This window comes from Neolamprologus brichardi, chromosome 17, assembly GCF_056152115.1.
Source record: "Neolamprologus brichardi isolate AB-2024 chromosome 17, ASM5615211v1, whole genome shotgun sequence".
NCBI lineage: Eukaryota > Metazoa > Chordata > Actinopteri > Cichliformes > Cichlidae > Neolamprologus > Neolamprologus brichardi.
The window spans coordinates 16,364,623-16,380,784 of NC_142120.1; positions in this window are offsets into that span (position 1 = coordinate 16,364,623).

Sequence of the window (16,162 nt, forward strand, 5' to 3'; positions counted from 1 at the left end):
TTAGGACTAATATCAACTAAATTTCCAGATAATAGCCTCTTTCAGCTGACGGAAAGTACTGGAGGCTCTCTTTATAATCCATATTAGCATTTTTATGGAAACTTTTAGGGTTTGTCATTTGGAATAGGCACAGAGGACACAGACAATTCATAACTGCCTTTGGTTTGTCACAATAAGCTTTTAGTCTGCTCTCAGCAGTATTGTCAGACCTCCACTAAAGTTCAGACAGCATCAGAATCATTTCTGTCTTATTGTCACTCAGTAAATTACACTGTGTGGGGGAAAATGGCTTGTCAGCAGGTCTTTGTATAGATCTTGTTTTTTGTTTTGGAGTTTTGCAAGGAAATGTTGTTACGTCAGCAACATTTGGACAAAGGCAATGTGACTATCTTGTAGAATGGCTAAAAATGAATAAATGCCTGGGATGTTGCCATTGTACAAATCTACTGTAGTAACCAGGTAACTCTAGGTGTTAAGCTGTGGCCATATTGCTTTCCTGGCATTAAAGAAGGTAAATAACAGTATATTCAAAAACAACATTTAAAGACTTATCAAAATGCGCTTCAGCTTTTGCCTTCATCACTTAATATCATCACTTTTCTTAATGAGAAAATCGGTGATGTTAGAGCAACAGCTCACTTCCCAGCCTACTGAAAAAATACAGTGCACATTTTAAGGGAAACACTGCTTTTTAATTGCATTGAATCCTATCCAGGTGTCTCCTTTTCTATAACACGGGGAATAAGTTGAGCATAGCAAAAACTCTGTAGTACACTTCTGCAACCTGCTGAACTGAGTCTTTAAGAACAAAAGTGGATACAGACAATAATGCATGAGCTAGTATAGCATCTGCAGGACGCTATTACTGCACTTTTGGTCTCCATTTTTAAAAATGGTCTAGCCTATAACTGACATTTGAATATGGAAGTTAGCTAAAACAGACACCAAAAAATATAGTGTTTATATTGCCTATATGTTAACGCTGTATTGTTTTAAATGCCTTACCTCACTACAGTAGCTTGCGAACACATAGCTAAAAATCAAGCTAGCTAAACATGGAGTTCTCTGACATAGAAGCCATGCTCAAAACGAATAGCGTTAGTGTTTCAGCCCTCAGTTTTCTCCTCTGGTTGGTGCAGTTTTTAAAAGTATGATGGACTGCGCTACTTCTTTATGTGATTCCACATAAGTTCTTGTTCTGTGGCCAGGGTGTAACATTTTATACAACATACAAGCATGACAAGGAAAGATGAAGAAGATATAAAGAGTTTATATCATTCAAATAGAGAAACACATTATCAGTTTTGACTCTAATGTCCAGAAATTGCCATTGCCAGCTTTCTAAATCCACCCTTGGTCATAGAAACTATGGGAACCCCAGCTCTACTGGTTATGGAACATGTTCTTCATTCCAGTGCAGTATATACTGCCATTTGGTCAGATGCTGCATGACTCACACTGTTAAGCAAACTGTATCTGCTGTAACACTGGCCACAAAAGGTACCACTTTTATTTTAAAGATGCATAAAGTCTTTTTAAGGGCGTTGGAATGGTAGCACTGACATAAGTTACAGGTTAATCAACCAAAAGACAATGATTCACATTGATTCACATTGTTGAAATGACAGCTGGCTTGAATTGTGTTTTTAGATTCACAACTTTGGATGCAACTTTCCATGTATCATGTTAATAATCATACGTTCATGTGCTTGTATTGTATGTACGGCTTTGAATAGGCACGTCCTCTTCCACGGATCGCATTAGATCGTGAGAGGCTGATAGCGTGGGCAGAGATGAGAAGCAGGCCTTATCTTGTTCTTGAAGAAACCCAGCCATATTTCATTATCAGTTGGTTTCATGCTCTGGGTTCTCTGGCCAATCTCCTCAATCTCCAGCGTCATAGTGTAAGGAAGCACTCATCCGCACAGAGGATGGCAGGGGTCAGGATGCCAGAAAAAAGTGAGAACGGACGGATAAAATGATACAGGACATATTTTTGCAATTTCCTCTTGGTATTCCTCCTATTCCGCTTTATCACAGCAGCCCATTTTCTCAACCAGCAGCCTGAAAGTGACTTGTGCCTACCCATGCACCTTTTACACCTCATTATCTCCAAACTAAGTGATGTCTGTGGTGACACCTTAAAGCCAGTATTCAAATTGAAGTGTCCTTGTTGAAATCCAGACTATCCGTCCAAATCTAATGTCAGTCTGCCCTTCCAGCTGAAGGCACAGTCTCTCTTTCAAGTCGGTTTCACCATCACGCCTCCTTGAAAGCGCGTCTTTGAAGTCACGCGGCACGGCAAATAGCAGGAAAACTGCAAGAACTAACATTCAGACACCTCGCATGCACGTCTCCTAATACCTGGAGTGCATGTGGAGATGCCCTTTGTTGAAATGCCCTGTAAAAAGTCAATGAGATACAAACACAGTTCACAAATGCAAAGAAATCAACTAATGACAGTCCAAAGGCATGACATTTACCAAATGGCATAATTTAGCTCATCAGGCCTTGAAAAATTACATTACTTTGGATGTTTTATTTTAGTCTTTAATTATCTGAGGAAATGTTGTCCTAGTAGAGGACAAATTAGATTTTTTTTTTCTGTCGATGAGTCACCATAATAGATTTTTTTCAACCAATAGAGTGGGCCCAGCTGAATAATGTGGGGCAATTAGAGTAATCAGAAATTAAGAAAATGATTATGTTATTAGCATGAAATAATTATATAACACTATTATGATAATGCAATATATTATCAGCTATATTACTATTGAATAGCTATATTCTATATTCAGGTCGTTGTATTACATTTTGACAAATTATTTTTACTTTTTCTGGCACCAATTACATTATTAGCTGCTATAAAGCATATCTGAACACTGTCCAACCCAATCCGTGCGGCCTATTTTATCACTGCAGCCGTCATCTAAATCAGTCTCTTACCAAAATGACTTCTGTCTACCCCTCGAAGCCCATTATCCTAAAAACAGATGTCTTTTTGAGATGGCACTACAAAGCCATATTCTGCCCTGTCCTTTGCTCTCTCAGCTTACATTTCAGTTGGTTTGCCTTCTATAATTTTGTCTCATCTTCTGTCCTACACTTCTCTCCTTGTACATCAGTGCAGCGCTGTTCAGTTGGCTTTAACGTTGGTGTTTCTTCCTGAACTACTGTCTTTATGGAACAAAGTAATCTGAATATAGTTAACTACAACTTACTTGTTATCGAATATCTGATATCAGTTGACCTGCCACGATGATTGGTGTATGTATCATCCATCTTTCTTTTAGTCCACAGCTACTAACCATGGATACATTAGCAAAGCCCCAAGCGATTAAATGCAAGTTCTGATTAACAGAGTAGTAATTTATATGTATATTTCTTATAGTACATACTTCTGGTCACTGATGTTGTGTGGATAGTCATGATACATAACTTATGTAAGATTTATTTTCGACTTTTTGACGTTATTTGGTAGTTGAGTGAAGGAGTGAAGGGTAGGAAGGAAAGAGGGGAAGACACACAGCAAACAACCACAGATCAGACTGGCATTTTTGCATATAGTTGCCTGGTCAACCAGTGAGATAAACTTGCACCCAGGCAGCCTGTTTTGTAGCAAATACTTTAAAGTAAGCATGGGTGAACCTCAGGAGAAATTTTCCCCATCCATATATGAGGCATTTCATTCATTGTCCATCTGTTAGTAGCAGACAGCTGGTTGCTCTGGTTGTGCAGCAACCGTCTTCTATGTTTCCTAGAGATAGAAAGGTAATTTAACAGGGGTTTACACATGTGAGGAGGATGGATAGTGGATATATTGATGTAGTGATTAGTCTGACAGGAGAGGATGCTCGGTATAGGCTGAGATGGAGACAGAGGCTGAGATGAAACTTTAAGGTTGAAATTAGTTTAAAGTCCATTTGAAAGCAAGCCTCACTACTTGGCAGCTCTCTTGGTAATTTATCTGGGCACTTATTTTGAAGCCCATGTCCAAAGCAATGCTAATTAATTGGTGACTTAAAAACTTCATGTATGGCGTTATCTGCCTAGTCTTATTGAAAAATGCTAAAAAAGTTAACTGACTTTGCCCCAGAATCAGGTTTTTATAAAGCCGGGATATACTTCTACTACTAATTTGACTGTTGCTGAATTCTTTCATAGATGCCAGTTAAGAATTCCTTCAGTCCCATATCTTTGTCTCATAAAGTCTCTGGTTTAAAATAAAGTCTGCTTTGTCAGCTCCTGTGACTATTGCAAGCTGTCACATTTCGTTGACACGTGGTCTCCGGTTGTCACATTGAAAGTTTCTTTTTATGTGTGTCAGCATAAAGGGAGTGATGTTATTGCGTTTTACATATTTGAACTTTCCAAATTATGTGACCTGCTGAACTAAAAGCTGTTGGTAATTGTACTGGCTTTTAAACGATGGAACATTTCCACAGGCCAAACAGTTTCCATCCATGTGTGCTGCAATCAGAAGTAAAAGAGTGAACAATTTACATAAAGAACACCAAATTCCTTTTTCCTTGGTCCGAGGGGAAATAAATCACATTATCACCTTGAGCCTTCAGCACATAGAGGCAGAGAAAAAAGAAAAAAGAGAGAAAATGTAGTTTCCCAGATATCAAGCTGATTAGCACGGGCACCTTCCAGCAGGTGCATAAACACTTACCAACACGTGAAGTGACGAGACCGCTCTGAGCAGAGGCTGAGAATGACTTGAGTGGCTTATTTCTCCTTTGGGAATTAAGTCATCGGCTTCAGGGATATCTTCCTGGCCATGGGGGTTGCCATAGCAACGGGATATGACATGTGTATTGCCTATTCAAGTTTTTTTCCCTTTCTTTTCCATTTCCTTTTTTTTTTTTTTGTGGTTGTCACAACCTTCTTAAAGAAATCCTGTGAAGATCTCTGTCTCTCTTTGACCCACAAGCACACCTCCTGGTCCTGAAAACTAACATCCACATAGAAATAACATAAACCATCACACAGAACACAAAATGCCAATGTAGTAACTTCCAGATAAATTATTATATAAAGTGCTGTTCTACATTTGCCACCCACACGCTCCTTAATGGTTCCTAGAAACATTATCAATGCTTTATTATTTGAATGCATCATTTATATGAACTACACAATAAAAAAAACAGCCTCCTGAAGCCAAATCAGCCATCCAGAAGATAGTCTTCCACCATGCCTCACTTCTTGTTCTCCTCCAGTGGGTGGCAGTGTTCCCAGCCAGTGTGTGATATAGGAAGGCAGCCTATCATGGCTGTCTTGTGTGCTTTTCTAAAGGCTTATGTGCTCAGTGATCCTTGGTGACTGGCCCTCCTGGTGGAACATCTTTTGAATATATTGGCTTGGAAGAGGTTAGTGTGGGAATCCTGCACCGAACCCTTAAGGTGGAAAAGTGTAATTTCAGTCTCCACCTTTGAGACTATGAGTTCCTTCCTAATAAATAATAACAGAAATGTAATTGAAGTTACACAGCAGCCTGATAATGTATGTAAATACTGCTGGATAACTGGCAGAGCTTAACATCCTTTAATCTCAAATGTGCTACCGTCTCATTTTTGACAGATCTTTGTTTTGGTAGACTTGTTTTTGGTCATCGGGTAGCACAACTTTAAACTGCCATTAGTTTAGTTGTTGCCATTTCCATCATTTCCCCCCATTTGCTCATCCATTTTAATAAGCCCAAACCTCCAGAGAGATGGAGAGCATGTGAATTTGAATGTTGCTGATGACTCACAAAGTCCGTGCCAAGCAGAATAGGAGGCGGCTCTGGGGAGCATCAACAGCCTCTGAAGGTCACTCTACGCTGTTACCATGACAGCACTGGCCTCCCTCTGAGAAGTTCTGCTCGTGTTGGTTGCGTGATTTAAGGGGAGGGGGACCCGCCTTGGGATGCGTGCAAAAACAACAGTGCACGCACAAACATGCTCGTCCCCTCCTCTCCCCTCTCCCCCCTCATCATCAGCACTACCAAGTCAGCAGGGGAGAGGCAGAGGTGCATGTTCAGCCCTGAGCAGAGTCTCTTTCTGAGCTCTCCCCAGGGAAAGACACACAAACGCACACATGAGTGTCATTAACTGAGTTGTCTGAGAATCAAAAAGAATCTTTCCAATCACTGCGTAGAAGCCAAAGTAACCGGAGTTTCACCTCCGTGCCATCTTGCAATATGTAAACAGAGAATGAATTGACTCTGTGCAGATGGATTAGACAGACACATACACTAATCACCCATCTGTCATCTACACTTACTCTCAACCATTAAAATGTAGCCATCCTCTTTGTCCTTCCATTCACCCATAAGCTATCACTGCCCACAGCTTGACGCCATATATATATATATATATGGAATACGTGCCGAGACAGACAGCTCACAGGTGGTGTATCTCTGAGTAGGAGGAGTGCAAGGTTCATACAGTATGCATGACTATTCCCATGGCAGCTCACTAGGGAGGCGACTTCACAGGAAGCCTTAACAAGGCAATTATCTAAGTTAGGTTTCATTTGTCTCTAGCAAAAGGCACTCTGTGCTGGAGCGTTTAAACCTTCTGTGCCTACAAACATTCCCAGATGACTTGTTGCTCAAAGATTTGTCTTCATTTTGAACACGTTTCTTTTAGTCCAACTACCCCAAACCCCAAACATGACTGCTTTTCAATTTGAAGGTTTTCTGTATCAGGACATTAAAAACCATAAAAGTCATTTGATTGTTACTAGGTTCTAAAATTGTCTTGAATGCAGTCTATAACAGGACATATTACACTGTGCACCAATCTACATGGATAGATATACCTATCTATACAGTAGCATTACAAAATGTACCGTATTTTTCAGACCATAAGGCGCACCACATTATAAGGCGCATTAGGAGAAACAAAACAGTCAGATAAGTCAAACTTTACTCAACTCATTCTTCTTGATTCCTCCACTTCCGTACGATTGATTTATTAATGTTGAATTCTTTTGCAGCTGCTCTATTCCTGTGTTGTTGCATTATATTAATGACTAACCTCGTATTGTGGATGGATTATCTCTGTTGTTCTCCTGACTGAAGTATGATCCGTTTACAGCAACCTTGTCCCTAACCATCGCGAACCCTTCCATTAACTTTCATCGAGTGGTAAAAAGTTAGCCTTCATCCTCCACTGTGTTTATGTCATGCTAACCATAGCTGTGTCGCTAGCGATCACGTAGCACATCATTATATACCAGGTAGCCCAACTTCAGTAACCCTACAAAAGTCACTGCTGTTTAGCTTTCTGTCTTCATTTATGTTGGAAGTGACAGCAGAGCTGTACGTTTTCTTTTTTTTTTTTTAGGAATCTCTCAGTCAGAACATGGTATATCATCTTTAGGTGGAAACTAGCGAGCTAACTTCCTGCTAACCTCTACCTCCGTTAAATTTAATAAATTCTGTAAACTTAATTGTTACACCCGGTAAAGCAGCAATGCTGATCATTTTATTAAAGATGAAAGAATTTAGACAGTTTTTAACCCTCATTGATGCCTCAGTGTTCATTTGACTTTGGGACCTGAAGCGTACGGAGTTTTGGACCCAGATTACTCCCCGAGGCTCCTGACTACAGTAGCCGTAATGTTCTGACAATCCATCAAGCGGTGCGGCTTCGTAGCTTACCAAAGTCGTACTAAAATGTTTTTTGAGAGATCTTTGAGTGCCGTGTACCACATAAGATTGGTTCGAGGTCAGTAAACACAACCAGAATTCATACATAAGGCGCACTGTCGATTTTTTAGAAAATGAAAGGATTTTAAGTGCACCGTATAGTGCGGAAAATACAGTAATCAAATGTACATTTGATTTTGAGGTAAACTGTCCCTTGTATTTATGGAAATGCATATATAGAAATACAAAATTTGTTATTTTGATTCCACCCTCACATAACTGAGAGTTGATGCTTCTTCCATGACTCAAAGTGATATTAATATAAGCTCAAAAATGCTCTATCATTTGATAAACAAACACTGTGCAGCTTGCTGATGTCATGTGTTACGGCTGCTGAAGCTTCCTTCCATTCAGTGCTGCCAACTCTTTCCTTACACAGCTTCAATACCAACTGTTTAAATGCCTTCTTTAACCACCTGCCAACGTCCAACGAACAAAATATTCAAACGTGTATCTCAGACTGTGTGCGTGAGTGCATGAGTCTGATGTTTTGCTATGATCCCTATTCTATTTTTCCTGCATTTTCTGAGCTCTAGTTGCTTCACCGGAGCATTACGACACTGACATTCAGGCACGCTATGCTGAGAGGGCCACCGAAAGCATCAGGGGCAGGTGACACATGGCTGAAAAGGTCATTCTCCACGTGGAGTTACCCATGATGGTACAATGGCAGGAATCATCCACTTGGAGCACGATGGTATAAATGCGGGAAATGCTGTAACTGGCTGGTGGGAAGTGACCCTCAGGAAAGCCTGAAGTATTGACCTTTAATTCACAAAGAAACACGACAGTCCGCTCAGTAATTTTGCCAATGTTATCATCTCGCTGCTGCCTGTTTTATTGTGTGACAGTTTGGGCATTAACATTGGGTTTTTTTTTTTTCAGATATTGGGGTGTCACCTTGACAGTCTCTTGATGTTTTCTTAATAACCTGGAAATCTGGCTGTCACATCAGATGTTAATATCTCTGCCAGTCCACAAGAGATGACTGTAACGTTGGCATCCATCACCAGAAAAAAAGGTCATCTTGACTGTGGCAACTGTGACATATGGAAAGTAAGGCTCAGAGATGGCGCAAGAATGGACGGGAATAGCATATTTTGTATTTTAATTTACATAATGGCCGGCAGTAAGGGAGATACTGTGGGACACATTGTGAAACAGCAGTGCTGATGGTTTTGAAACTCCTCTCCAAAGCCATTAGTGATTAGATAAAGAGTGTAGATGGACTTGTAATGATGCTCTCCCGCATGTTCTCTCTCTTTATATCTCGCCTCTGCCAGATAAAAGACAGCGAGAGCCCCACAAGGCCTTTGTTGTGGACATTATTTAGTTGTAACATGCACTACATCACCACTCAACCACTTCACCACCTGCATTGCACCTGTTGGCTTTGATCAGTGGTTATTGGTAAGAAATGTGAAGTTGAATAATACGTGCTGGGATGGTGTGAGGTCTGAGCTCAGTTCAGGGACTTGTAGCATTTCCAGATCTGACTGACCAGAAAGTTGCTAATCAGAGCTTTAGGCGTGCCACTGGTCTCATATAATTTGTCAAAATCCAATGCCGACCCTTTTAGATAAAATTAAAGTATAGGAGCAGATATAAGATTTAACAAGGCTTTCATCACAGAGATAATAATAATTTGAGAAAGAGAAAATGTCTCTGGCAAGCCGTAACAAACTTAAGCATGATTTCATTGTCTTTTATATCAGTTGTGTCAATTAAAGAACTTATTGCACTGTCAGTTGCAGTAATTGGAAAATATATATTTTTTTTGTTGGTGGAGATCTGCCAAATAATTAATTACACCTGTTTTTTTCTTTTGTTAAAAATCACTGCAAATACCTTGTAAACACTTGGCTAGGATTGGACCCCGTTTTGCCTTAATTCTTTGTGGCAGAGAGTCAGCAAGGTGCAGGAAACATTTCTCAGAGATTTCGTCCATATTGGCATGACAGCATCGCAAAGTTGCTGCAGATTTGTTGGCTACACATGGATGATGTGAATCTCTCATTCCACTCCATCTCGAAGGTGCCCTATTGGACTGAGAACTGGCGACTGTGAAGGCTAGTTGAATACAGTGGAAATTACTGTTGTGTTCAAGAAACCAGTGTGAGATAATCTGAGGTTCGGCACATATCCTGCTAGAGGCAGGCAACAAAACTTGGGTACTCTGTTGTCATAAAGGGATTGATGTGATCAGCAACCATACTCAGGAAGGCTCTGGTCTTTAAGCAATGCTCAGTTGATAATAAAGGCCCCAACTTTTTCAAGAAAATATCCACTACACCAGCGGTCCCCAACCTTTTTTGCGCCACGGACCGGTTTATGTCCGACAATATTTTCATGGACCGGCCTTTAAGGTGTCGCGGATAAATACAACAAAATAAAACTAGTACCGGTACCGAAAAAAAGAAAATTTATTCATAACACACGTGAAAAGACCAAGGAAAACTGAGTAAACGATAAAAACGATAACAAAATAACGCTGAAAACCGATAAAACCCCTGAAAACTATACATTTCACACCTGAGCCTCAACTCTCGCGGCCCGGTACCAAACGACTCACGGACCGGTACTGGTCCAAGGCCCGGGGGTTGGGGACCGCTGCACTACACCCTTTTGCCATCACTACCAGCCTGAACTATTGATTCAAGGCAGGATGAATTGATGGTTTCATGTTGTTTATAGCAAATTCAGAATATACCATCCATATGTTGCACGAGAAATCAAGACTCAGCTGAATAGGAAAGATTTCAGTCTTCTGTTATCTTGTTTTGGTGTCCTGCGCTAACTGTAGTGTCTTAAGTCTACAGAAGTGACATCTAGTGAGGTCTTCTGTTGAGGAAGTCAGTCTACTTCAAAAGTTGGTACTTTGTGTGTTCAGAGATGCTGTTGTCCATATCTTGCTCGTAAGTGAGTGCTCTTTTTTGTTTGGGTTTTTGGAATTACTGTTACTTTCCTATTAGCTTAAAGATTCTCACTAATTCCCACCCAGAAAACTGCTGCTCGTTGGACATTTTCTTTTCTTTCTTTTTTTTTTCTTTGTGAATTCTAGAGAGGGTTGTGCAGGAAAATCCCAGCATATCAGCAGCAATAACCATGCAACTTAGTCACTTAAATAACCTCTCTTTCCCATTCTGCCACTACTCAGACTACTAGGTATTATTAACTGTATGCGGTATTTAGCTAGCATGTTTGCCTATGAATGTTACTTTGACGTGGCTTCATGAAAAATAAGAATGTATTTGCTGTTTTTTTTTTTGTTGCTGCTAAGGACTAGCTTAACAAGATTAGCTTAACCTAAGGACTAGCTAGTGGAGGTATGATTTTATTACTGAAAGTTTTCTGCTGCAGCTAAAATCAGAAACTAAGATCACAAAACAATATGCTAATTACCTAACAAGCTAATAAGTTAGCTCGGAAATTCAGGCCCGGAGCTGGTAAACGATTTGCTGCTTCTCCCCACTGAGGTAAGAATTTGCTGCTTTTGCTCATTCTATTAATTTGCATACGATGAGTTTATTTAAATCTGACATTCGGGCTTGGTCAATATTTAAAAGCTATGAGGTTACCTAACTTACCTAGCTGTTTTTATTGGTCATTAATTAAATACAGTAACATAACATTTTTTTCTGGTTGATGCTTCTTTATGCTCCTTTGGTGAGTGAACTTACTGCACAGAGAACATCTCCAGCCTCCAAATGCAGACTTTGTTCCTCGCTAAAAAGGCTGTCTGTCTGCATTAACTAATGGTGTGCAACACTGCAATGTTTGCAATACAATGCCAAGTAAATACAGGACTAGTATTGCCAGTCTCGATACCAATACTTTTATCAAAGACAGTTTATGAAGTGGAGAGTAGCGTGCCATAATTTATGAGATGAATCCTCATCAAGTTGCTAAATTCTGAGCACAAAGACAACAAAACACAACCTTGAGCTTTTTATGTATTTTCAAACTGTTTTTTTTTTTTTGGAGACCTGGAATATAAATATATAAAATCAGCCCATGTTTTGACAGAACATGTTTAAGAACTGAATGTTTTTCTTGGTTTTAATATAAAATGAAAAATCTACAGGTTCAGCTGCAATTATCATATTTTTCACCATAAGCCAACCCATAGCCACTAGCATCAGTATTTTCAGCAGTGCAATAAAAATCAACAGAAAAAGATCCGTGCTGGTGCTAGCTTTTTGGTGGTAGCTATTAGTCACTTTCAAACAGTGAACAAAAATTGGCATGTGTTGGTGACGGAAAAAAACCCAACAGGCAAAAGTGCTCCCAGTAAGCGTCTTTCCTGTTACACAATGCATTAGACCCACTACACATTCACAGGTACTCCTCTCATCCTCAGAGCAGATGAAACATACATTTGTAATGCTATGAGTACATAGTTGGTGCTGATGCCTGCTCAGTTCTAGCTTTTCATATAGTATTCTGTGCACCCCTACTCTACCCCAGGGGTTCTGTTTATTGTCACATCAGTGTTGCTCAGAGCTTGGTGTTTGCCTGGTGTCATTTCTGCATATACATCTACATATTCTGATGAGTGAGCCTCGCTGAAGCCTCCTGGTAGGCTAAGGCTTTTCTGTAAATGTATGTGTGATTCAATGTTCTCCCTGTTCTTGCCTGGGTTTCCTCCCACAACATAAAGACATGCTTGTTAGGTTAAGTGGTGATTCTAAATTGACCATAGGTATGAATGCGAAAGTACGTGTCTCTGTGTGTTAGCGCTGTGAGGAACTCCAGTCCTTCCACAACCTGAAATAGTCAGAAAAAGAATGGATTTTCTAGTTTTGCTTTAAATAATCCGTGTCTCTGTTGTTTGCCAGTCTATAACCTTCTGGGTGTGAATTGTAACAATCTAACTGTGCTTCGCTTTTCGCTTTCTTTCTTAACTTTCTTTCAATAGCTTTTTTAAAAAAATAATAATAATGCACACAAACACAGATGACCTCATATCATCTGTGTGGTTTCGCTTTCTTTCCTTCTATTTTCTCTCTCAGTTTAGGTTTAACATTCCCCAAAGTACGTCTCACCAATTGCTTCTCACCAGACTCGCAAACACTGTAATTTTCAAAATCGCTGCTTCAGAAGTGCCTTTAAAATGATACAGACTCGCGTGGGAGGCAGTCTGCTTGAGCTGGTTTTTATTTAGCCAGCAAGGCAAGCAATGAAAAGAACTAGGAAACATTTGGAACTGATGTGCATCTGTGCCTTCTCAAAACAAATTTACTGTCCCCTAATTAAAACGCTCGTAATTGAGAGACATAATGTGATATTTGCTAGTAACATGGCGCTTTATTTGCATCTGGAGTAATCGATGTGTGGAAATTATATTCCAGCTCTTGGTTAACTGCTGGTTAAGAACTGGCATGGGGGGTGGGGGTGTATGAATGTGGAACAAAGCTTGTTAAATTTTAAACCGACGTCGGGTCTAACGACTCTTATCGTCTTTAAAATGTAAATAGAATAGCGTTCTTTGAAAGCTTTTTCATGTTACTAATAAATGTCAGTTCTCTGAATTTATTCCCACCTTTACAGCTAGTGCAGTCACAGGATATTCATTTAACTCAATACTCAGAGAAAAAGTATTTACCTGGATAAAGGAGTAGAGCGCCTTTTTTACTGTAGATTTAATTGAGAGACTACTTTGAGCAGTCAGAGGATTGTAGAGGATGCTGAAAGATGCATCTGTTGTGTTCTCAGACATGAAATCTGTATGATAAGCTCATCTCCAGGATAGCAGGATAGCAGGATAGAAGGGGATGTGATGCGCCACAGTGGGTCCTCACAGATCACATTTGCCTCAGCTGCTTTTTAAATGAGAAGCCTCTCTTAGCTTCTCTCCCCACATCTGAATGGAGGATATAAACAGAGGGAGATGTGCTGAACAATCCACCTTTTCTCATCTATTCTACAACTTAACTGATCTCAAGGCTAAAACAACAGCCGTTTGATTTGCAGTCAAGTGAGGAAAACGTGGCAGCGGGGAAAGCCACTCGACCATTTGCTCTGTTCAGGCTGCGCTTCCAGCTGACAGGCTGATGAGCTGCAATCAGCCCTCCTACTCTGACTGGGCCATACTGTGGCAATGATTGGTGATTTATGTCAGAGGAATAGTCAGACTAGGCTACTTACAGCTAAAACTGAGAATGTCAATTTTTCTCTTGGTTTTAAAACACTTGTTTGGATTTTGTTGGCAACTGTCTATGCAAATGTATTTAGGTGAAAAGCACAGAGAATTGTTGCACACTTGTTCCTGACATTTGACGTAAACCATCATAATAGTTTCAACCTCAAAGCTGTAAAAAATATTTTAATAGGAGTCAGTTAGAATTTGCTTGTTTACATAATGCTAGGAGGATGTGTTGCATGCAGTTATTATAATAAAAGTAAAACCACTTGCTTTATTTGAACTTAGAGGCACCTTAAAATCGTAATTCTGCAACTTTTATAATACATAAACTTGAATGGCCAAAACCACCCGTTTTGTTATCATTTGACCAACAACTGAGGAACAGAACCAGGAGTCTTAGACTTATTGGTTTGCACAGTTCTTAGCCAAATAAACAGGAAATGAATCACACAACTACAAGAATCAGTCTCTAAAAACAACATGTCATTTATTTATTAAGGATATAAACACAAATTCCCATGAATTTCTAATTGTTCTATCTTTAGAAAAAAATAGGCACTAATTATTGCATTCAACTGATACATACAACACCTTGGCCAACAGGTGTGGTGCAGGGGAATAAGAATGGGGCGGGACTGTCAAAACTTCCCACATGCTCCTACCTGTGTGGGCAAAAATGCTTATAGCTAGATATAAGTAAGAAAAATTGAAAAATATGCATAAATTTAATAAAAAGCTCCAGTTTAAATGAAGTAAGGACACCAACATTAGCTGTTGCTGTTAGCAGTGTAAGACAGTGACATATAATGTCTTTCTCCTACCCTCTCCATTTAGTGATTGTTCACCAACGGATTTAATAGTTTAATTTAAATCTAACGTAATGTTTAAGGGTGGCTCCCAGATGGTTTTGTCTTCTTTGTGCGAATAAGAATTAAACATGCTTGCTCGGCACCACTTGAAGGCTGTAATTTCCACCTTTTAAATGGTTGTCTAAATAACACATCCTTGTTTCCTTAAGTAAAGACATTTCGTAACCTGAGAGCTTCAGAGTTCATTTTACAGCAATTTCCCATTCACCTTGTGGCTTTGCTAAACTCTAATTTCCTTTTTGTATGACTGTAATTTTTGAAAGTAATGGTTCAGGGTCTATCCATTGAAAATTGACTAAAATGCGATGTGTTTTATTTCAGTAGTAAATGAGTTGGAGAGCTGAGGCTGTTCTCCAAAAAGCCTAACACATAATGTCCGAAATGAAAAAGGTCTGGTAATGTCCCTTCCCATCTAAAGCATGAGGAGAAACTGTTTCCTAATAGAAAACTGAATTTAATGGTGCATGTTGTTAATGTAGGCTTTTGCGTGTCATGGGTTTTAAGAATAGTGCTCTATTCTATGCACCGCATTAGACTTATGATTATATGTTGTAAAGAAGACAAAGTGACAAATGCATTTTACAACAGATTTTACACACAGCCCTAAAGACCTGTCAGTGACCCCCTGGCAGACTCAAGTCCTGGAATACACACTTTTCCCCAGTGACCGTCTATTGCCAGGGAGTCACTGGCTGATATTTAGGCCTGTTTCACTGACAGTGACAGCCACTTGTAACTGCTCAAGGAATAAAAATTTTCCTATACATTTTTTTCCCCGATGGTTGCCCAGCAGTCTCTAGGCCATAGTGGGTGTAAAACAAAACAAAACAAAAAACCCAAAACGTAAGTTGTATCTTGCCACTGGAGCAGACTGCAATCAAAACACCAACCTGTCGATTGGTAGGTGACCTGCTCTGCCTCCTGAGCCACAGCTACCCCTGCAAATGGTTTTGGTTTGTATAGTTAATGTCCGCCCTCAGAGCTATGCTATGGTGAAGTTTTATTTAAGTCACCTGCTTAAACTGAATTAAGGCTTCAAGTTATGTAACAGCGTCGATGTTATTGACGGGCTTCGGGGGTCCAGGCAAACCCAACAAAGTCATTGTGCCCCCTCAGCTGAATTCTACTGATATACTTCAGCTATAAGTTACACAATTTCATATAATTTGATGTAAACATCTACATTGTTTGTTGTTATTGGAGTGCAAGCTTAGTTTCTGTTCCCAGTAGTTTAGTTCTGCAGCAGGCGTGGTAACCAGCATAACTGGTCAAGAGTCAGTTTTGCGCAGCTAGTTTTAAAGCAAGACCCTTATTGAAAATTGCAAAAGTAATGGAAATATGTTGAGCATATTCTGAGCTCACAGTCAACTATTCTGCTGTGTGGTGAGTTTATTGCTCCAGTTCTGGATTTGAGGATAATGTCTCTCCTGTTTGTCTCATGCTTTGCCT